General features: G+C 39.4%; 1 protein-coding gene across 2 annotated transcripts in view; it reads right to left on the bottom strand.

The window, feature by feature from the left end:
- Nucleotides 1–12,733, bottom strand: part of frmpd1a (FERM and PDZ domain containing 1a) — a 51,115-nt gene extending 38,382 nt beyond the window's left edge. The window contains exons 1-2 of one of the 2 annotated variants that reach the window (XM_085277929.1): nt 12,470–12,733; nt 123–475 (exon numbers count right to left, since the gene is read on the bottom strand). The gene's annotated coding sequence lies outside the window, so the exon portion shown is untranslated. The remainder of the gene's footprint in view (nt 1–122; nt 476–12,469) is intronic. The other variant, XM_085277928.1, reaches the window with a different exon arrangement.
- Nucleotides 12,734–22,558: the final 9,825 nt, after the last annotated feature.

Here is a 22,558-nt window from a genome sequence, read left to right as displayed (position 1 = left end):
GTGTTTATCCCACAGTCTTTAAATCCTCTAATATTGCCATCTTTTGTTGTGTGCACACACAAATCACATACACAAACACAATCTGTTTCATTTCAGTATTAGAGAGACAGACATTCACACACCTGCTCTCTGCCCTGGGTATCAGGGCTCCATGAAGGTGCCAGTTACAGTCCCGCTGCCCTCGCTGCTCGCCCATCACTCCACTGAAGAAGACCAGGGTGACGTGTCTTCATCTCCTGACGACAGGCATGAATCAGAATTAAGAGTTAGGGTTGTTGGAGCCTGAGTCTCTCAGCATTGTAATATTATTGACAATTTGAAACATGATTTTTATCTTCTCATCTGAAAAACTACGATTAGGGTGTGAATAATGGAGGAAAGCTTTCCTTTTAGATCGGTGAATCATGGGGAAAAACAAGCAAACTGGAGATGGAATGAGAGTGGGGGGCACTGAGGCGGAAGACAGAAAATGAGTCTAAGAAAAAGACAAAAACAGACAAGCAGAGAAAAAGAAGAAGAGTTTGACAGACAGTGCCACATGATGGCAGCGACAGGGGCTGGACAAAAGGGTTGAGGGCAGTAAACTGAATCAAGGGAGGAGGAGTACGGAGAGACAGATGAAGCAAAAAACCACACCGAGCTCCATCACAGCAGGATGGGGCTGCCTGCATCGGCTGCATGTGCTGTTTGTGGAGTCCCACTTACCCCTGCTCTGATCCAAACACCATCCATATTTAATGAGGCCCTCACAAAGCCCTGGGAAAAGAGATGCTGGGAACTCTTCTGTCCCCTCCCTCCCTTATTCCCATCTCCAACTCACTGCTACTCAAATTATAATCCTTCTGTCTCTTCTCTTTCATAACGCTCACTTTCTATTCATGTCTTAACCTATTAGCCCAGCATGTGACTGTGAATTCATTTTAGTCTGAGAATGTCACAATTTCCTCATTTTTTCTTAAAACAGGGAATCAGCTGTTTTAAAAAAACGACAACATGTGTGCGCTGTCACTCACTTTTTCATTCAAAAGTGAGGCTACGTGTGCTCTTTGTGACTGTATGTGTGTGTGATTGTATAACTGTATGTAAGTTTTTGTTATGTGAGCGGTAAGCTGGATTTTGTGTGTGCGTGTGTGTGTGTGTGTGGTTGTGCATGTGTGTGTTAAAGTGCTGCAAGCATCAATAATGTATGTAGATAATGCAGCCACTTCACTCTACCAACAACTAACAGGCATACCGACGCACACAAAGGAAGACAGAATGAGGAGAGAGAGAAAACGCATGAGGCTGCAAAGAACAGAAAGATGAGAAAGAGAAATGTGAGCAATAAAAGGGATCAAGAGGGTTAGGGTTTGACGGGCATGGAGAACATCCGGTTTGCCTACTCTGTGCTCCAGTGATTATGTAATTGATACCTCAGAAACACAAAACACTTCATTTTGAATATTTCATTATGTTTTTCATAATTTCTAAATCTGGTTTTAGGTTCGCTTGTCAGGCGATCTTGATTGAAGAGAAGTTGTTTTACACCATTATGAAAGTCACAATTCTCAGGAAACACAGGTAAGAGGAAAGATGTTTCTGGAGAGGAACAGGGTGAAACAGTGCAACGTTCTGCAAGAGGCAGGAAAACCATATGTATGTTTCATCTCGGTCCTTCATAACCAAAGCTGACTTGCAGCAGGCTCATTTCTGTGATGAAGACTAAATTTCATATTGTTTTATTCATTGATGAATGCTGTGTACACTAATTGGTCCAGATGGATATGGGTGGGGAAGGCTGTTGAATGGGAGCCACATTTAAGCAAAACTGCAAACATCAGCAAGAATGTGGCAGAATGATGATCTAGCTTTTAATATGGGAAGTGAGATGGTAGGTCTTTGCAGAATTCCTGAGGGTGTCACTGTCACTTTGTTCTGATATGTGAAGCTCCACCCGAAAACCCTATTAAAATTATTTTTATATGGTGTAGGCAAGTACACCACCTCATGCTTCAGAAAACAATCCTGTCTTTAGTTGCAATGGGAATAATCACAAGGAGGGCTCTCTCTAACCCTACTGAGAAAATGTAGAGTGTTTTTAAAAAGAACCTTCATGTGGGTGGGCAACAGTGCAGCTTTAGATAATACTTTTAAATCCTTAAACAAAGGTGTGATATTTTTCTGACTGCTTGGGAAAAACAAACAAAAATGGCATCTTCATGATAATTATAACCATGATGTCACACATGGGCTCAAGCCCTCTGAGAAAGGGTGGGTGGGGTTTATGCAAGAAGCGTCCAAGTGTTCCTTTCCTTTGCCTGGCTGCTCAGGCATATAGACAGTTACAGTTTGACTTTTACTTTTTGTCTCACCACAGTAAAACCGTAGAATTGGCTCACAGAGGCTGCAAAAACAAACTCGCTCAAGTTTAGAGATCTCTAATTAATAGCATTTACATTTGACGGTCAGTGTACAACCTACGTTAAAACACAAAATATTTTCTTATAGACGGTAGGTGTACTGGCCTCTTTATGCTTTAATACTTTAGGGTGCTTTTTAGCCTTTACTGGGATAGGATGGTGGAGCAAATATGGAAAGCTGAGTAAAAAGAGCCTTGGCATGACACACAGAAAACGACCTTAGGGTGGACACAAACGTGGGCCTCTGCATTAGCTTTACAGCATATGGGAGGCCTGTTAGACCCAGGGAGCTGGTGCCCTGTTTATGTTTTCTCATTAATTTTGTTTCTTTCCTTTCTCCTCTTGACATTAATGAATTATGTTCACAGCTTGAAGGGTAGCAGTGGGGACAGAATGCAATTAGGAGTTCACACACTTACCAGGATTGTGTGGAACCCCACGATTGTTAAGTGACACTTTGGGTGACTGTGTAGCATTGTGCATTAGAGGTGGGAATCACCATTTTATTTTTTTTATTTTTTTTATTTAGGACAGTGCATGTTAATGAACATAAAAAATAAAAATAAAAAAAAAATTATATATATATATATATATATATATATATATATATATATATATATATATATATATATATATATGAATGTAAACATGCCAGATTATAGCCAAAGGCTAATTTCCATCTGTTGTCCTTAAACATAAAAAAGTAGACATAATAATTCATAAAAATTCATCATTCATTCATAATAAAAACTCCATCACCAAACTTACACATACACACCATTCTGTTCCCAAATAAAACATTAACCATACAACTCACGATACGATATTATCACAATACTTAACGCACGATACGATATTATTGCAATTTATTGCAAAAATATTTTGCGATATTCAAATTCTGTACATAAAGGTAAACTTTATCAATATTCATTTTATCTAATATCAAAGTCTCACACTCAGTCTTTCTCTCATTTCAGTCAGTTTTATTGCTGACAAACTGAACGGTTTGTATTACAGTCTAGTCCAACTTAACTGAATGCAACCATCTGGTACAATTATAGCTATTCTGAACTATGCAATTTATGAAAACTATGCAGCCCATTCAGCAACTGAAGAATTTGAAAGTAAATTAAAACAAAATATAATTTTACATTAATTAAAAAAGTTTTAAACTTAATTAAAATAAAACATGTCTTAAATTAAAATAAGTAAACTGTCATGTTTATTGCTGCCAAAAAAAAAGTTAAACACATTTGGACAGTGAAGGAATGTCAGGATTCTTGCTCAGAAAAGGGAGCTGATCAACATGCTCTGAAGTCAGAGCATTTTGAAGTCAAAATATCGATTTCTGCTGTCCCTGTATCGATACATTATTAGCAAACAATTGTGTGTCTGTATGTGGTGTGAAAATCTGGAACAGTCTGAGTTTACAATTGAAACAATGCAAAAATATTCATAGATTTAAATTCCTCTACAAACATTTGGTCTGGTCACAGTATACTCAATGATGGTTTTTAGTGTGCTCTGTAATGTCTGTCCTCTTACCATTGCTGGTATGGATTCCAAGAGAGAAAAAAAATAAAAAATAAAAAAAAATAAAGAAAGAAGAGTGTGCGTATGTATGTATATATACGTGCATGTGTGTGTAGATATATATGTATGTATGTATGTATGTATGTATGTATGTATGTATGTATATGTATGTGTGTTTGTTACTTGTAATTATTACTGCCTGTTACCTGTGGTAATGCAATTTATAATTTATATATTCTGTATTCAGTTATGAAGGCTCTAATTGTTGTTTGCGAGCTGCCGTTGAGATGCTTGTATGTGCCCGGGGCTGTTGATGGGTCTGTATGCAATGATGGGCGTAGCTGCGGGAAGTTTATTGTTTTTTTTGTTGATGAGTGAGTATAGGGGTGGGATTTAATAAGTTTTCTTCGTCCCACTCCTTTTTCAGGCAATTTTTGTTTTTTGTTTTGTGTATTTTATGTTCAATATAGGTATTTGTTGTGCCTGAAAATGAACAAATGAATGAATGAATGAATGAATGAACAAAATATCACGATACTAGACAGTATCGATTTTTCCCCCCACCCCTATTGTGCATGCAGGTGTGGTTGTGTGTCTCATACGCTGCATGAGAAAACGTTCCAACCATCTGTCCTTGTTCTGCTTTTCATCCAGAGTAGATACAGCACTAATCTAAGAAACATCGGTTCCCAGATCTCCCTGTCATACACCACCGCTTCTAACTCTTCCTGGAAAGATGAACTCCAGCTTATGGGTCTGCTTCGGGTCTCCTTCCAGCTGGGTATGCCTAGTGCATCCAAGTGAGATGTTCAAATCACATCAGCAGAGAGTCTACCCTGCACCCCTCTGAAATGGCAGATCTCCTCATATCTACCCAGAAACCTAACTCCTGATCAATTTTAATATTGCCACCAACTGCTAATGCCCAGGGTTAAAAGTAGGAACACAGATCGAAGACTAAAGCAACAGCTGCTCCTTTGGGCTCAGCTCTTCCTTCGCTACAGCTGCCTGCAGTAATGCGGATGCTTTGCTAATCTGTCTGTCAATTTCCAGTCTTCCTCCCTCAAAGGAAATTCTCCAAGGTACTTAAAACTCTGCCACTTGGGCAATCCTTCCTTTTCCAGCTGAGATACAAAGCCTTGTGCTTACAGGTGCTAATTCTTATTCCCAGTTGCTGTGCACTTTGTTGCAAACCACATTTTCCTCACAATAATAAACAAGACATGCAGTTTAAAATAAATGTCTGTTCTACATTCAGGTTGGTGCACATGCACACAACATGGTGACTAAGTAGTTAGCACAGTTTGCTCAAAGCAAGAAAGGCTGAACCTGAGTTCAAACCCAAGTGGGGCCATTGGATGTAGAGTTCGCATGTCCACTTGTGCTTGTGTGGATTTTCTCCAGGAATGCTGGTTTATGCTATCTACATCTGGGCAGTCTGACAAAAGAGAATTTTAATCTTAAGACTTCCTTCTTCTGGTTAAATGAAGGTTTTTTTTAAAAAAGTTACCATAGAAGGCTACCTAGGGTAATGCATCTTTACCATCACTGCAGGGTTTGAGCCATTCTTTTTTCCATACAAAAATACAACTGCTAAAATAACTAATGTGTCTTATTACCTACTGTTGTCATAAAATTAGGTCAAAAATTTGAAATAATTAAGAACCAGGATAATGTTATACTATCAATGAACCTGTTCAGCTGATGTTGTTTCACTTATGTATCTGAATTAGGATTTCTAGTAAGTTAAATTCTCTCTTAAGGACATCGTCTCTTGCTGGTACAGAGTGTAAAGTGTTAAATAAGCTTCTTTGTCACCTATTGTGTGTGCAGAGATGTACCTGGGGCAACACAGCTCTGCTGTTCTGCCTCAGAGCTGGTGTACTAGCAGGTTGACAGCCTCGAAGCTGCCAGTGCTAACAAGCTATCTGATGGCTTATACACAAAGCCAGTATCTATGCTCCCCATCTATTTAATGCACTAGTATTATTTGCTGAGCTAGCCTTACATAAAAGTAAATAGAGCGAACGCCAGTGTGCGACAGCCAATATGTGCGGCAGAACATGTTGACCTTTGCTGTGATATTTAAATAAATGCATTGTTTCTGCTGCACTTCTTGAAAGATAACTGGCCAGATGACCAGCCGTTCTTTTAGAGGAATTTTAGAGATATTTCTGAGGAAGACAAACACACCAAACTGAGAGGAATTATCTGTGAGAAAGAGACAAATAGTGACATCACTTCCTGTTCCTGACATCACTTTATGTTGATTATCCACTTAAGCAGGCTGCATTGGGTAACTTAAGTCCTTTAATGAGGATGATGCTTTTTAAAATGGCTCACCTGATCTTGTCAGTAGTTACTTTTGTTGGTTGGGTCCATCCATTTGAAACAAATATTTACTCTTTACAGTTGCTGTGCCGACCCCTGTAGACAGCTCAGATGTATAAAAACACTCCACTTTGAATAATATTTTGTTTTTAATGAGTCTATTCCCATAATTATGTAATGTTGTGATTGTGTTGGACTGTGAAGCCTATCTCAAAAGAGCATTTGCTTATGCTCACCAGCCACAACACCACTACCACGAGGCAACAACAGACCTTGAAGGCGCCTATATGGTAGTCTAGCCAAGGAAGGGAGTAGGCGGTAATACACTTCTACAGCACACTATTAAGACTGAACTGCAGGAGAGACCCTCAAAGATCTGGTAGATGAATATTGTGCAACATCAGCTACCACTGATGAGCCACTGCTGATCAATCCATGTAAAAGTTCTCACTTTTCCTCCTTCAAGAAACGTCTTGATGATATAAGGCTCTTTTGCAGTCATCTTGGGGACAGTTGAAGCAAAAGCTGAGCAAGTTTCAGTTTTTCGGAGGGGTGAAAGCACACAGCTGTACAGAAAATAGAGTCAAAACGATAAAAAAAAAACTCAAGTGTTGCACAATCATCTTTTTTTCTTTATTCCTTTATTGCTGGAAGCCAAATAACAGAAAACTGAATTAATTACCCAGGGCTAACTAACAACTAAGTTAATTTTAAAAGCACAGGCTGTGCAAATCAGGCTTCAAGTTACCAGATTATTATTACGCTTTACTGGATAAGAGTGACATCACATCACACTTCTAGCTCATAGGTTCCAGATTTTATGTGAATAAAGAAAAGCCTGTGTTGTGCTGACAAGCTCAAAAGTGTCAAACTGCAGATCTTATTTTGCGTAGTCAACTTGCAAGAGAAGTAATGTTTAAGAAACTCATTTCTGGGGAGAATGTGACTTTAAGTCGGCAGCTGCAACCTTCAAGTCATTCATACATAGAATTGCATAGTATGCGTAGTGTTTAAATGTAGTTTCATTACAAAAAAATACCCATGCCATATTATGTATTTTTTTATATATAATTAGTAATTAGAATTGCATGACTGAGGATTAGTTGATAACATTTTCTTTACATCTTTAAAATATGGTGTCCTGCGCCGCACATTTTTGCAGAAATGGAGGACTATTTAGGAGTAACTACTGCTGTCACGGTTCCTCAGTTTTTTCTTGTGTTCTGACTTTCTGTGTTCTTTATCCAAGTCTGAGTTATTATTATGAGTGTATTCTAGTTTCTCATTGTTTCGTCATCTAGTTCAGTATTTCCAGTGTTTCCTAGTTTCGTTTTTCATGTTTCTAGTTACTCTCGTATCTTAGTTATCTCTTGTTCATCTGAGTCTTGTGTGTCCTTCCTGGCATCCCATGTATGTAGTAGCTCATGTCTCCATGTTTGCTTACATTTTGTGTATGTCAAGTTTGTGTGTCTAAGTCTGTATCTGTGTTTAAACTTTGTTTTATTTTGGTTAGCTTGTGTTCCTTGTGTGCTATTTTAAGTTTTGCTTCCATGACCTGCATACCCCACAGATCTTGATAGTTGTTGCTTATAACCAGCAGGGTTTTTTTGTACTGCCACAAAGCAAGGAACTCGACAAAAAATGTCAGACATACTATTCATGAGTAAACAAAAGTACAACAATAATAAAAAAAATTATCTTCACTAAAAATGTTTTGAGAGGTTTAAACAAAACTATTATCTATAGAACGTCCCTCTTTTTCTGGTATGAGATATAGTAATTTAGTAATCCAAAGTATTCCAATTACTTAAAAAAAACAATCAATTGCATCACAAATGTCAAAAGTTAATTTGTCCTAATCGACTGGTTGCATTTCAAACTGCTCTGACCCAACTCTCGTCCTATCTGTTAGATGTTTGGTGGCTTTTCAGTGCGTCACAGTATGCGTGTGAGACATGGTGAGTGTCAATATACTGGACAAAACTGTGACATTCAGCCAAAAGTTGAGTGACCTTATGTCTCTAAGCTCAAACATGCAAACATATGCGTGTCTGTCAGCTTGCTCTGCCTGTGCTGTAAACTGTCACAAAGTGCTGAAATGTAAATTTTCTACAGCTGTATGACGGCTCCAGGCAACAAGACAATGGAGTGAGTCCTAAGAAAAAGCTTAAAATACTCTTTATGATTAATAATGTCATGTCATATTTAATTGTACTACTGCAGGAAAATACATTTTTCCATACATGGGTTCTAAAACATCATCAGATCTTCTTCTAAAAGAACTAAAAAAAAAACAAATTAAACAAAGAAATCATAAATATTAGATTTGGTTATTTATTTATAGAAGAAAATCCAATATTAAATATCTGTCAGAGGCAAATGTATGCAAATCTCAAGGACTAATGACTAAAGGTGATAATGTTTTTTGTTCATACACCAGCTGGAGGTACATAAACACAGGTATAATAGACAATGAGACATATATTTTATGTTTATGTGCTTTAAAATGAATGGCATGTTACGCTCTGTATATCTTTTGTTTTGCAGCAGTAATAATATACTCAAGTGTAATCCCACAACTGAAACACCACATCCCATTATGCTAAACTGACCAGAATCCCACCAACACTCAAATGAAGATCAGATCTGAAGTAAGAAAAATTTCTACTAACTCAGCAGACAGACAGCTGTCAGCATGTGATCCTCCCTATCCAGTATGAAATGATGGAAAGCCCCTTTCTTTAGTTTTAATTCAAGAATTGATTCTATTAAAATGAATGTATTGCCAAGATTTTTGTATCTATTTCAAACCCTACCAATAGAGATTAACCAAAGTCAATTTAATGAGTGGGATAAAATGTTATCTAGATATATATGGCAAGGTAAAAGACCAAGGGTTCGCCTTAAAACACTACAGCTGGCTAAGCAAAAGGGAGGATGGGGCCTCCCTGACCTCAGATATTATTATTTTGCAGCGCAGATGAGAGCAATAATATGCTGGTGTAACCAATCATACACTGCCCAATGGAAAACCATTGAGGAACAAATGCTGTCTATACCTATTCAGGCAACTCTAGCTGACAATAATTTACAAACCTATATAAAAAATACTGATAACATGTGGGTGAAAAGGACCCTTAAAACATGGAGAACTATTATAAAGGAATATAAACTCGAGACCAATATTACAGTTCTTAAATGGTGTGCTTACGACTCAGAGTTCAAACCTAATGAACTGGATTCTAGATTCAAGGACTGGACAGGTAAGGGCATAACAGCCCTGTGCAGTATAATGAAGGATGGAAAATTGTTCAGCTTTGACATGCTTAGAAAAACATTTTCATTAGAAAAAGAAGACTTCTATCGATATCTGCAGTTAAGGCACTATGCCGACACGAAGATGAGAAACGTAACAATGATAAACACACGCTTGATGGAACTGTTTATAAAAAGCTATAACTCAGAAACTATTGATAGAATTGTATCATGTCTCTATAAGGGTCTAATGGATTTGAAACCACATTCGACTTCATATATTAGAACAAAATGGGAGAAGGAAGGAGGGATAAAAATATTAGAGGAAGAATGGACGGCAATATGGAGATATCAGTGGATGTGTACCAGCTCACAAAAGTGGAGGGAATTTGGCTGGAAGTGCCTAATTAGATACTTTATAACACCTTCTCAGAAGTCTCATTATGATGATAACCCCCTGCTTGTTGGAGGAACTGTGGAAATCAAAGTGCAAATCATTACCATATTTTCTGGGACTGCTCAATCTTGAGGGATTATTGGAGAGAAATACATAATGCCTTACAGGATATCTTTAAACGTGAAATATCTCTCGAGAGTAAGACTATGTTCTTTGGATATATACCTCAGGAATGGCCTAAATATGATAAACATTTAATAAATATTTTATTGGTGGCCTGTAAAAAGAATATCACCAGAAAATGGTTATCCCCAGAGAGCCCAAACATAAGTACATGGATGGAAATCACAATGGAAATTTATAACATGGAAAAGATAACAGCTTCTGTTAACCACAAGCTGGAGAAATTTACATCATATTGGGAAAACTGGGTTAAATATATCACGCCTCATAGGCCAGATTTTACTATTACAAACCAATAATTATGATGTATGTATATATATTTATAGGATCACCCCATACCAACACATCCGTGTTTTTTTTTGTTTTTTGTTTTTTTGTTTTTTGTTTCTTTTTTTTGTTTTTTGTTTTTTTGTTTTTTTTCTCTTTTCTTAGGTTTGTTAGTTTTGTTTTTTGTTTTTTGATTTTCGGATTATGTGATGGTTTCAATTACTTCTATCGTTGTAAGTATTCTTCCCTTATGACTTGGATGTAAATTAAAATACTATTTCAGTATTTAAGGCAGATAACCTAAGTATGAAGAATGCTTACATAATGTACATACTGTGAATGCCTGCTTTTGAAACCTTAATAAAAATATGAATTAAAAAAAAAAAGAAGAAATGATGGAAAGCCTCTGATACAGTAAAAGCGCTTAGAGAACTACTTCTGCTGTTGCTGGAAAACTCTTTAATCAGGTGTTTCACACTGAAGCCAACGTGTCTAAAAGGGCCGTCTTTATGGCAGAGGAGATTAGGGTTGACCTAAAACCTTTTAGACCTCATTAGAGCAGCCATCCCGAGGTTGAGATTCACCTCTCTGCAGTAAGAAGCTGGGGAGTTTTTCGCTTTCTTTGCTTCTAATTTTCCAACGCCTTCATATTCTCAGATGTTTGGAGAAGCCTTTTGAAAGGATTTATCTCTTTCAACGTTTCAAGTAGCTTAACTACAGCACAATGTGAAGTCAGAAAGACAGCTGAGTTTTGGGAATGAGGGTTCAAAAAGTCCCATCTCGGGCTGAAAATCCATCTCATATTTTTTAGCTGGTTGTAAAGATTTAAGGCTCTGACTGTGAAGGAGGAGCTGAGGGAGATTACATTTGGAGCTAAAGTTGAAGAGTGTGCTTCTTCTCAGTATAGGTGAGAAATGTCATTTTAAGCACTTTTTAATGGTTTGAACAGTACTACACACCAAACCTCAATGACAGAACAAAAGTGCCGAAAGGCCTTTGAAGTATCCCCACACACCATTTTTGCCTGATCAAGTTTAGGCACGTGTGCACACAGAGAGGTTGACGGACACACCCGAGTTTTCACTCGCTATTAAACTTGACAAATAGGCAGCATCAAAAATGTAGTCAAGCCTAAAAATAACATCATAAATTAGTAAAGCCCGGGAGAGCCATCACAACGCAGTCGGCCCCACAGTCTTCTTCAGTTTCAATCCTGAGCATCAGGGCAGGCTTTGTATTAGTGTGTCTGCACGAAACGAATCGATTTTGGGACTCACAGTCCAGCAGCAGCAGCAGACTGTGCCACCTATAAGCCAAACACAGTGGCATCAGCCCAGTCTCTGTGAAGGCTGAAGCATGATGCAGCAAAATATCTGGAGACACATCTTACTGTAAAATGCATGTAGCTGTGTGTGTGTGTGTTTCTGGTTGCAGTGATGCATTAGTAAAACACATTTTCATTTCACACAGACTATGCACTATTAGTTTATTCATCAATTCTTTAGCAGCAGTTGAACACAGAAACTGAGCGACTCCCAGTGCTTTAAAAGCAGCCTGGGAATGTCTCTTTAATGAATGGAGTGGAACTTGTGGAACATTAGGGACGCCTTCCAGCCCTTTCTACACAGTCTACGTCTCAGATTGTTGCTGAAGCTTTAAAAAAAATCCCTCATCCACCTGCCTCCGCCCCTCCATTAATCTGACTGAGATGGATTTAAACAGGTGACGCTGTGAATGGGTGCCATCTTTCACCTGCACTCTTTAAGCTGCGTGTGTTTTAAGGGGAAAGATCGGAGGAAGTTAATGAGACTTCTAAATGTGGCAGATTAACTTTTTTAATTAAGAACATGAATTGAAAATTAAACCTTTACTTTTCTTTGCACTGTGAAACTAGCAGGCTAACAATAAGCAAGTTTTTTTTCTTATTTGATTTTTAAAACAAATGTCCAGCCAACTGAGCCAAAGCACCGTCTAATTTGCTTCGAGAGCTTGCGCTCATGCACGTAAGGGAAATAAAGGTAATATCGGTGCACAGAAAATGTTTCTAGCACCTCTATGTGTGCTCAGTGTTCATCCTGGTTGGTTGTAGGTGTAAAGACCTTACCGAGTAGCGGGTTTCCGCTCTCTAATCCCCTCCTGAGCGCAGGGCGGGCCGTCCCGACCGTCCTGTACGTGGAACAACTTCGAAAAGCGCCGCAAAAAACCCCGCCGCACCTCGAAGAAGTGCAGTTAATCCATATCACCTGGGTGTGGGCAACGAGAGGCTCGAAATCCCCCACAGAAAGCAAAAGTTGCGTTTGACGAAAGTCCCCGCGCAGGTAAGCGCGTGTGATGCGGATGGGGTGAGGCGCGCACAGCTTAGGCGACGGTAATCCTCTCTATCTGTCTCTCTTCCCCCCCACCTCACCCACCCCAGTCTCTCTCCCCCCCCCACCTCACCCTCCCCAGTCTCTCTCTCTCTCTGAAACACTCACAGGAACTTTCAGCAGTGATGTCAGACTCCGACATTAACGAGAAAACAAACAGCAAAGAAACGTACGGCGCGAGCTCCCTCTTGTTTGCACACCTGCATCTCTTTGTATCTTTTGTCCGCTTGCGCGCATCCAGTGCTGCCATACAAATATGCCGAATACTGATATACAAACAGGGCGGGGGGACTGGGTTCAAACAAAAAACCTTCCTGTGCTTTATTTAAACTGGGAAGCCACACACGACACACGACCAGCTGGCTTAAAATAAGAAAGAAGTAGTGGAGATAACTAAATTGTCCCCTTTCGCCCTCTACTGGCGTTTGTGTTGCACGTTTGTGTTTCACCTCCTGAAATATCCAAGGCTAGGTTTGCATGTTGTACTTAATCTTTTCATTTCCACCTGTTTTGTTAAGTATCCCCAAACAGCAGTAGCTCTATTGCTATAAAACCACAAAAATAAACAGCCTATGTGGGTCACGTGTCCAAATTACAGTATTACAAATTACAGTATTCGCAGCTGGACAACCTAGAGGGACTTTAAGTAAAAATATCAATATGTTATAAAAAATATTAATATGTTATGGTGCATTTTAATGTAGTAGGCAAGTCTGGTAACAGATACACTAGTAAGACGAATGTATAGCTGTGTATAGATTCTTGAAGACTCCATACCTCTACAGTGGGGATAATTGTGTGTTTTGATGGTTCCCATGGAGTGTACAGGTTAAAAAAAATCCATCTAAATTCTCCCGTTTGTTGAATCTGAAAGCCATAGAATTGTATTTATTTGTTTTCATCAAACCAGTCACTCGGCACATTATGGATAAAGGAATAGAAATATTTCATCACAGGATAATGGCAATGACTCAGAACCACTTTGTGCTAATTTAAATGCTATTTGATGGAAACTTGAGCGCATAAGGGTCCCAACAATTAGCAATGACTGTTGTCATCTGCAATTAAATGTGCATCAAGTATGCGTTCAGTTTTTGTTCTTCACTCATAATGAATCCAGCATTTTGAACTCAAACATACAAACACCTTTATGGAGTGAAAGATGATGCACATAGTGAGTTAGGGGTAACCTCAGCATGGGGCTGAGGGATAAAAAAAGAAGCATAGTAAGATAATAAACAGGAGAAAAAACAGACTACAGACTACACAAGATTATGCAAAGATCCATGATGTGTAAGCATCATCAAGGAAAACAATTCAGGAACATGGAAGATCTCCCAGCAGCCCAAGCTTTTTGTACTTTTCTCACAGATTTCCTTTTTTCAAACTTTATTTTTTTCACATATGAAAATATGGGCTCATTAAAAAAAATTGTTATCCACTACATCCAGGTTCATGGATGTAGTGGACAAAGATATGCAGAGGACGTATATGACAGAGGATCTAAGGATCGGATGCAGTGGAGCAAGCTGTTCCACTGTGGCGACCCTTAAAGGGAGCAGCCTGAGGAAGAAGAAGATCCTGTAGTGGTGCAAATATGCAAACAGGGATTAACAATATCATCATCAGGAGTGGAGCAATGTTGAAACAGAGTGGAGAGGTGCTTCAAGACATTACAGAAAATTTAAAATTCAAATGCAGAACCAAGATTTGTGCCTCATTTAAAATGCAGGTTAGGCCAACTTGGGGTTAGAATCTTGCCTAAGAATATCTGGCATGCAGATTGGAGCAGATTGAACCACCAACCTTCTGATTAGTAGGTTACCCGCTCAATGTATGGGCTACGGCCATCCATACAATAACCGTCGTGTAGTTATATTTCTCAGGTGTGCACGTTCGGTTACGCGAAGGGTTAACATGTATGTCATGAGCATAGATTCCCCACAGGAGTCTAAATCACACATTAGTATGACAGTAAGCATAAATTATGTACAAAAGGTAATAATAGCTTCAATATTATCTAATGTTGTAAAGATAAAAACATTTCCAAATCAAGATGTTTCCGTGTTGAATTAAAATAGATGAATTGATTTCCTATCAGCTGGTACTAAACACAAGCAGAGAACCCGCTATTTTAAATTACAGTAAGAACAGAAAGAAAAAGCTCTTTTAGAAGTCCAGCGCACCAGCATGACTGAATCAAAGGCGCCATCGAGTGCAAGATCAGACAAAGTAAGAAGGAGAAAAGGGCAAGTAGATTTTGGATAGCATGTGGACAGTTAGTGGTGGGAATTGAACCATATGTAAACTTAATGGTTCAGCGTTTTTCCCCCTCCTCCACATGGTTCCTTGCATCTTCATCAGGAAGCTCCTGAAACTCTGCTGCTGATGGTGGATAAAGCCCAGCAGGCCTGATTTGGTTTGAACTCATCTTTTATTGATTCCATCTCTCCCAGTACCCACACCTCCACCATCTCTGGGCAGGTCTAAATCTCGCTCCCTAATCGGCTGCAGATGTGTGGCTTTGCCTTGCTATGCTGATCTTACACCCAGTGTTGCCAACTCCTCAGTAAGGAAAATCGCTATTGGTTGTCCTAAAAGTCGCTAGAAGTCGCTAAATGACGTCATCGCCTAATTTGCATAATTGGTCATGCTAATCTAATTGTAACCTATGTTGTTGGAGAGAGAAGTAACATCGTGGAAGAGACTTAAAGTGAGTAAAAACGTCCTAAATGCATTTAGAGTTTATTTAGAACTACAAATTAAATTTCTTTTAGCAATTATTGTTTTTTTTTTAATGTCACAATTCCAACCCTGCTCCTTTACCCGGGCTTGGACCGGCAAAAGTGACCCGAAATAGGCACTCTGGTGGAGTTACTTTGTGTGTGTGTGTTTATAAGTAGTTTTAAATCTTGTGATCCACAAAACAGCATAAGAGTAAAAGAGTAAAAGAAGAACTGACTGTGTTACAGCACCCGCTGCTTGTTGAGAGTAAAAGCGATATGCACTTTCACGTCTTTTTTTCTGAAAACTCGCTAAATATAGCGACAAAGTCGCTAAGTTGGCAACACTGCTTACACCGACCCGTGGCACCACCTTGTGATTTAAAGTGGTATTACATGAGAGTGCAGCACAGCCCTATTTCAGAGTCAGTTGATATCTCTGCAGCACAACATACAAATGTCTTGAACATAAGATAACAGCAGTTATTTTTTTCACATTCTGTTTGTAGTTTTAATAATTTTTACAAGGTGTTTATAACTTTTTAAATAACCTTGCTTGATTTTTTTGCTATAAGTAAAATGTAGAAGTTGTCATTATAACATAATCTTTGTGAATTCTGTTAACTTTTAGGGGGTAATGTAGATAAAAAATGTAACAAATGTAATAACTATCACATGAAACAGTTATCTTAAATCAATTTACACATCTGGCCACAAGATGTCAGTGTTACACAACTGCACTGCTGCTTCCACACCGTCTATTTTTTTCCTCCCCTCTCTCCCTCTCACTTTGCCCCACTAACACACACATTCACAGGTCTCACATGCAGATTTAGCACTTGTACAGCCTCCATGCTGCTTTTATTAATAATATCATAACCACACAGTCCACTTCCAGTCACTGCTCAATCCCCTTCATCCTCTGCAGGAAGCCCACACTGCCACGCACGTCTACTCTAATTTAACAGAGATTAGGAGAGGAAGCTCTTTTGTTGCTCTTGCACCGACCCCCCCACTCCCTGCTTTGTGGTCTGTTTGATCTCTGTCCTTGGCCATCAGCTGGTGGACAGAACTATTTTGGGTGGGTGCAAGGGGATTTTTAGCCTGTTCATTGTCTGAGTCACAGAAAATTTCAACTAGAAAAGAAACATGGAGGATGCAGTAAGGGTTGAAGCATATTCTGCCATTAAATTTAGATAAATTATTGTATTTTATCTACATGGAGTAAGAGCAGTATGGTTTTCTTGCATATACAATACAATACATTTCTCCCCTTGACCAAATGCTCCATAGTTTCAAAGCAAAGTCCAACAAACTTTGACTACAGAACTAAGCGTATACATATTCTCATTGCTTCCTTTCCCCTTTTCTCTCCATAAGAAGATGAAAAGATCTTTCATGTTGTTTCCTCTTGTTGCATTATTTATTGCTGTGTGGTGCTTTATTAGCCAGTTTCATCTCAGATTTTGCAGGCTGTTTTGGGGGGAAGCCTTTGAAATGTGTTTCTGACTCCAAACAATCCTTTTCCCGTTTTCTCTCAATTGCTCCAGTCGCCTTCTCTCTCATGATAACAAAAAAAGAAAACCCTAGATTTTCAAAGCGAATTGAGCTACCCTCTGAAGCCAAAATCCATTCAATACTGTCCTAAGGAAGGGAGATGTTGTTCGTGGCTGACATGAAAGAAGAACAGAGGAGCCTCTTTGTCATTAGCCTTATTAGCATCATTAGTGGAGTATGGATGAACTTCAAATGATTGGCTCGGAGTTATTTGTGTTACCACAGAAGCAACATGAGTACTATTTTATGTACCATGCTGGAGACTGTATATGAAGTGGGTGCATGTTTGAGAAAGCTGATATGTTTCTGTTCCAGCCACTAGATGGTGGAGCTACTCCTGATACAAAAAAAAGAGACTAACTGGAAGAAAGAAAAGAAGTGAGTTACTGGAACACATTAGAGAACTGGGGATTTTTTTTTTAACCACATAATAACAAATTAAAACTGGCCAGTTTCATTCCGGTATTAACCAACACTACCAGGGTAAACACACCTCACAAAGTCTTTGTAGATTTACTCATCACATATTTAAAGTACCAGCCAGTAAAAGTTCAAGCATTCTTAAATCGAAAGACGAAAGGATAACGTAGCCAAAAGTACCCAATTCAACACTGGATAAAAATGTGTTTGTCTGGCCTGGCATTTAGTTATTAGCTTAGGTGGCCCATACAGAACATTTCATTGGTTTTTGGATGAAACCTGAGCTCTTTATTATAAAAAATAAGTTGTTTAAAAGTGTCTAAAGTTGCCTCTGTGCCCCCTCTCTATTTTAAACTTGCCATGTTGATAGTGCTAAACAATATCTATTAAAAATCCATTAAAGATGGCAATGATTTTATACAGCAAAACATTATTTATAAGCACGTTGTCATTATGAGTAAAGATAAAAAGATTTCCAAATGAAGATGTTTCTGTGCTGAATTAAAAATGGATGACATGGTTTCCTCTCAACAGGGAGTAAATACAGGCAGCAAAGTTCCTACTGTAAGTTACAGTAAGGACCAAAAAAAATCTCCCTTTAAAAGCTTAGCGCCAGCATGACTGAATCAAAGGGGCCATCGCATCGGGTGGGAGCTGAGATGAAGGGAAAAGAAGAAAAGGGCGAATAGATTTTGGATAGCATGTGGACAGTTGGTGGTGGGAGCCGAAACCTATGTAAACTTAATGGTTCAGCGTTTTTCCCCCTCCTCCACATGGTTCCTTGCATCTTTATCAGGAAGCTTCAACCACTCTGCTGCTGATGGTGGATAAAGCCCAGCAGGCCTGATTTGGTTTGAACTCGTCTTTTATTCATTCCATCTCTCCCAGTACCCACACCTCCACCATGGCCCGGTTTCTCCTGGCAGGCCTTAATCTCTCTCCCTAATCGGCTGCAGACGTGAGGCTTTGCCATTCCCCACAGGGCTCTGCATGGGATATGGCCAAGTTTTCAGAGTGAGTGCCGAGGTGCTCTGCGCAACAACGGCAGAGACATTTGTCACTTTCAGGTAGTGAGAACTCAGCACGCCCACTTGCAGTCTTAGTGGCAGAAAAGAAGAAGGAGAGCACGAGTGGTGCTGTACCGAGGCTGAGGTCATGCCACATCATGCCTAAATGCCAGCTGAATTAATGAACTCACAGTAACAGCTGATGCTGGCATTTGAGACCAATTGTATCCTGCATCAAACGCTCACCCGTACTTTGATTCTCTGGGGGAGTCTTCCTCAAGGTTCCTATTGTGGACGCAAGTCATAATAAACACACATAAACAGCTCTGGCTTTCATGTCGGCTTTTTAAAAGAGGAATAAATAAGTACAATCCACTTCAGTGAGGCCTTTGTGGAGAGGAAGCAGCTGGAGATGGCACTGGGCCCTGGTATTGTTTGCCAGCAGCTCCCTGATCAGACCACGGTGCCTTGCAGGCATCTCCTGGAGAAACAGGCAAGACACATCACCAACATGAGTGGGACAGTCGTGAGTCTGAAAGTGCAGCGATGCTCAGCATAGGTCACCTCAGAGCATGTCCGCAGTGGATGTTCCTCCTCGATACTTCTGGACCTTTTAGAAATTACTGTAGTGTCATCATGGAACCAAAAGTGATCCAGTTACCTTTGATAATTTCTTCAGAAAAACAGACATCAAAAACATTTTCATGTTAAGTGAGGATGGAAATTGTGCATGGCTCAAAGGTTTACTTTGGACTAACCCCTAATGAAAATTCATTTGTCGGTCTTCCATAACCTCCTGAATGGGACTTGCTTTAAAGGATTTCTGGGCCGAAATTGAACAATATTGCATTTTTCCTTCTTTCTTCTTTTCTTTGCCCCGAGTTGGTGTTTTCTTGCTAATTCTGCCTCTCTCTTAGATGTGGTTCGAGCTATTTACAAATCCAACTTTTGGAAAGAGTGTCCAACTCCCTTTCGTCTGGGATTAGATAGAAAGAGAGAGGGATGAGGGCTACGGAGGGAGGGAGTAAGAGACAGATCATTGCACATAGAGTGCTGCTGAGGACAAACTTGAAAGGATTAGCAGGAGAAATACGAAATATCTAGCAAGTAATAAAAGTGCATGTTATTTGTTGTCGGCTAAAAAGTGAGATCAGTGGAGCTTCAAAGGACATCTGATTAATGCTGTAAAGTCACCAAGAACTGACAAAAATGTGTGACCAAAGAGCTATATGGGATATTTAGTGATACACGGAGCATGGCTTGGATTTCTAGCCAGCTGGCAGCAGATACTGAGAAACAGACAGGGAAAGTGTAAAGGAGGCCAGCAACGATGATCCAGCTAAAAGAAAGGGAGAGGTGTGTTTTAAGTTAAAGCCTCGAAATGCTCAGAGGGAAATAAGGTGCTCATTAGTGTTGAGGAAACATTTGTAAAGTTCTTATTTGTCACCCGGCTGTTTGGTCAAAAGCTAAATCTATCACTTAATCATCGTCATAAATAATATGCAGTTTGTTTTGTTTCCTTGAGAACAGGGTCAATGAAGTTGCCACTACAGCTTGACTATGTTTAGTTTTTTGCTAAAGAAGAGAGCATGTTTGGAATGAATCAGTTTGTACAAACTATTATCCAACCACATCTGAGTCTGACAAGCCATTTGTTTGAAGTGCGTTGGCTCACTTTACTGTCGTTTCATACCAAGTGCACAAATGCAGTGTTGCCCAGAGTGAGCCCATTATTTTCAATGGAGAGTGGGTCTGCCAAGCTACAATTGAGCCGTAACAGTACGCACAACTTTGATTTTCCTTCCAGATTGTGTAGCAAAAGTGCAGCTAAATTGAACTCGCACCCCCAAATATTCAGACTCACACAAGCATGTCCGCTGGCACTCGAGCGCTGACAGGAGGCCAAAGGTGTGATGGTGCTAATTTTGCTGAAAGAGAAGAGAGTAAATAGAGAAGCTAATTTTGTTTGACAAACATTTATGCAGTTGTACGCCCACCCTATGAGACAAGAGTGGCGTAATATCATGATTCTGCACATTACAGTTGTAGCAGTCTTGCTGGATGGGTAATACACTGCAATGTGATATTACTGTATTGGAGTTGGTCCAGCAACTTCATTGCAGTTGACCAGTGATGTTGTTGTGATGTCATTGCTTGCAGCTCAAGGAAACAGAGCACACAGCACAGATTTGATTTCAGGATTTTCAGCCAAACCTCCACAATAAACAGATCAAGTATTATTGTTGCATAAACCTAACAAACTTGTAACTAGAAACCAAAAACAAGAGAATAAAAAGGCAGCGTAGTTTAATTAAGTCAAGATAACTTTTTTAATGACTATGACTGGGCACTGCAGGCATTCTGGTTACTGCTTGAAGTCCACGTTCTATTGATTAGACATGATTTGGGTCCATGTATCTAAATAATGAATTCAGAAAAATAAATCAGCCATATGTATCTTAAATGCATCTGCATTCATAAACGATTACCAGCCGACAAAAACAGAAGCCGCGAACTGGATGTGCTGGCTGCATATCTAACGATGGCAACAATGAATGGTTGAACTGTGGCAGTAGTGCTTAATGTACAGCCAAATCACTATTATAAATTAAGATGAAAAGACTTCCACATGAAGATGTTACAGTGCCAAAGTGTTTTCTCTCATCAGGGAATGAATATTTGAAAGAATATTCTGTGAGGATAGAACACCAGCACTTAAAGCGCCAGCATGACTGAATCAAAGGGTTGGTGGTGGGAACTGAAGCCTATGTAAACTTAATGGTTAAGAGCATTTCCTCCACCCACCCCTGTCTTCTCCTCCTCAGCACAGTTCCTTGCATCTTTATGAGGAGGATATCTAGATATGTGCATACAGAATCTACAGAGACAAGATCTTTGGTAATGCATTTAATGTATTATGCTTCATACAATATACAGTAAGCTAGCTATGCACAGCGGCTGTGAAGATACTTGTACTTCCTCTCAGTACACCAGAAGTGAATTAGTATGTTACTGAAGTAGTGAGTGGCATTATCAGACTGATGATGTGGCTGTTGTGCACGCTTGCGAGGCTCGAGTTGGAAACAAAGCAGTCTGTAGATCAACAGCGCGCCAACACATGCTGGCCTTATGTTTCAGAGACTGTCTGTCTTCAGTGCACATTGTTAGACCTTTTCTCTCACACACGCAGGGAAAAAAAGAGAGGCAGACAAAGAGAGAAAAACCTCCATTCTCTCTTTCCATCTGGTCCAGATCTAGCTGGTATGCAAATGGTTATGGAAAACCAGAGACTTTGAAAAACAATGTTTCTTTACATTAAACAGCCTTTGGCGAAGGTAAAGAAAAAAAAGAGCATTCGTTTACCTGAGGTTTTTAAATCAGCGAATGATAAACATTTGCCATTTTGTGGATGATTTCACTCAAAGTACCTTGCAGGTTCACAAAGGCAGCATGGGTGGCCTCAGTAAGAAACGAACTCCTTTACTGTGGAAAACTTTGTCGGCTTTTATTAAAACTTCAAAATGTGGAGAAGAAGATCATGTTACAAAAGATCCTTTTCATCAAAGATGTGATTGTTGTTTGTTCCTATCTGATTTATTAAGCAGCTGAGCTGAATACCGCAAATGTGTTTAACTGCTGTTTGGTTGAAACAAGTGCCATGAGAATATATTAGTCATCAACAGGAAGCTGATACTAATAGCTCCCAAGTTGTGGTTTGGAAGGACACATGTCGTGACAATTAACCAGGGGCTGGAGGAAGTGGGTTACTGGCAACACAATGCCCCAGAGCGGGCTGATATATGCCTGTCTGATAAACACTTTGGTCAGAGGAAAAACCAAGTGTCAGCCGGATATGCTTTTGAAGTCTGCTTGTATTGTTTTTTTCAGATAAAAGAGACAGGTGCCTTTGTTGTTGCAGGGTTGAAGGAATGTGAGAAAAGAAGCTGCCATTTTGTGTCATTATATCCTCTTTCATATTGGTTCCCACTGAAAAAGGCACGGACAGTATTTACAGGAAAGGCAAAGCTCCATTACCTGTGAGTTTTATGTTACCTTGAGGTAGTGGAGGTTAAAAAGACTAATGGCCTTTGATGAAATGGAGCAACACTTAAGCCCAAGA

This window comes from Mchenga conophoros, linkage group LG6 (assembly GCF_057382185.1).
Source record: "Mchenga conophoros isolate Kocher_MC1m ecotype Shallow Benthic linkage group LG6, M_conophoros_male_GT1.1, whole genome shotgun sequence".
Taxonomy (NCBI): Eukaryota; Metazoa; Chordata; class Actinopteri; order Cichliformes; family Cichlidae; genus Mchenga; species Mchenga conophoros.
The sequence above is the reverse complement of the archived record's forward strand: the minus strand, read 5'-3'. Positions and strand labels throughout refer to the sequence as shown.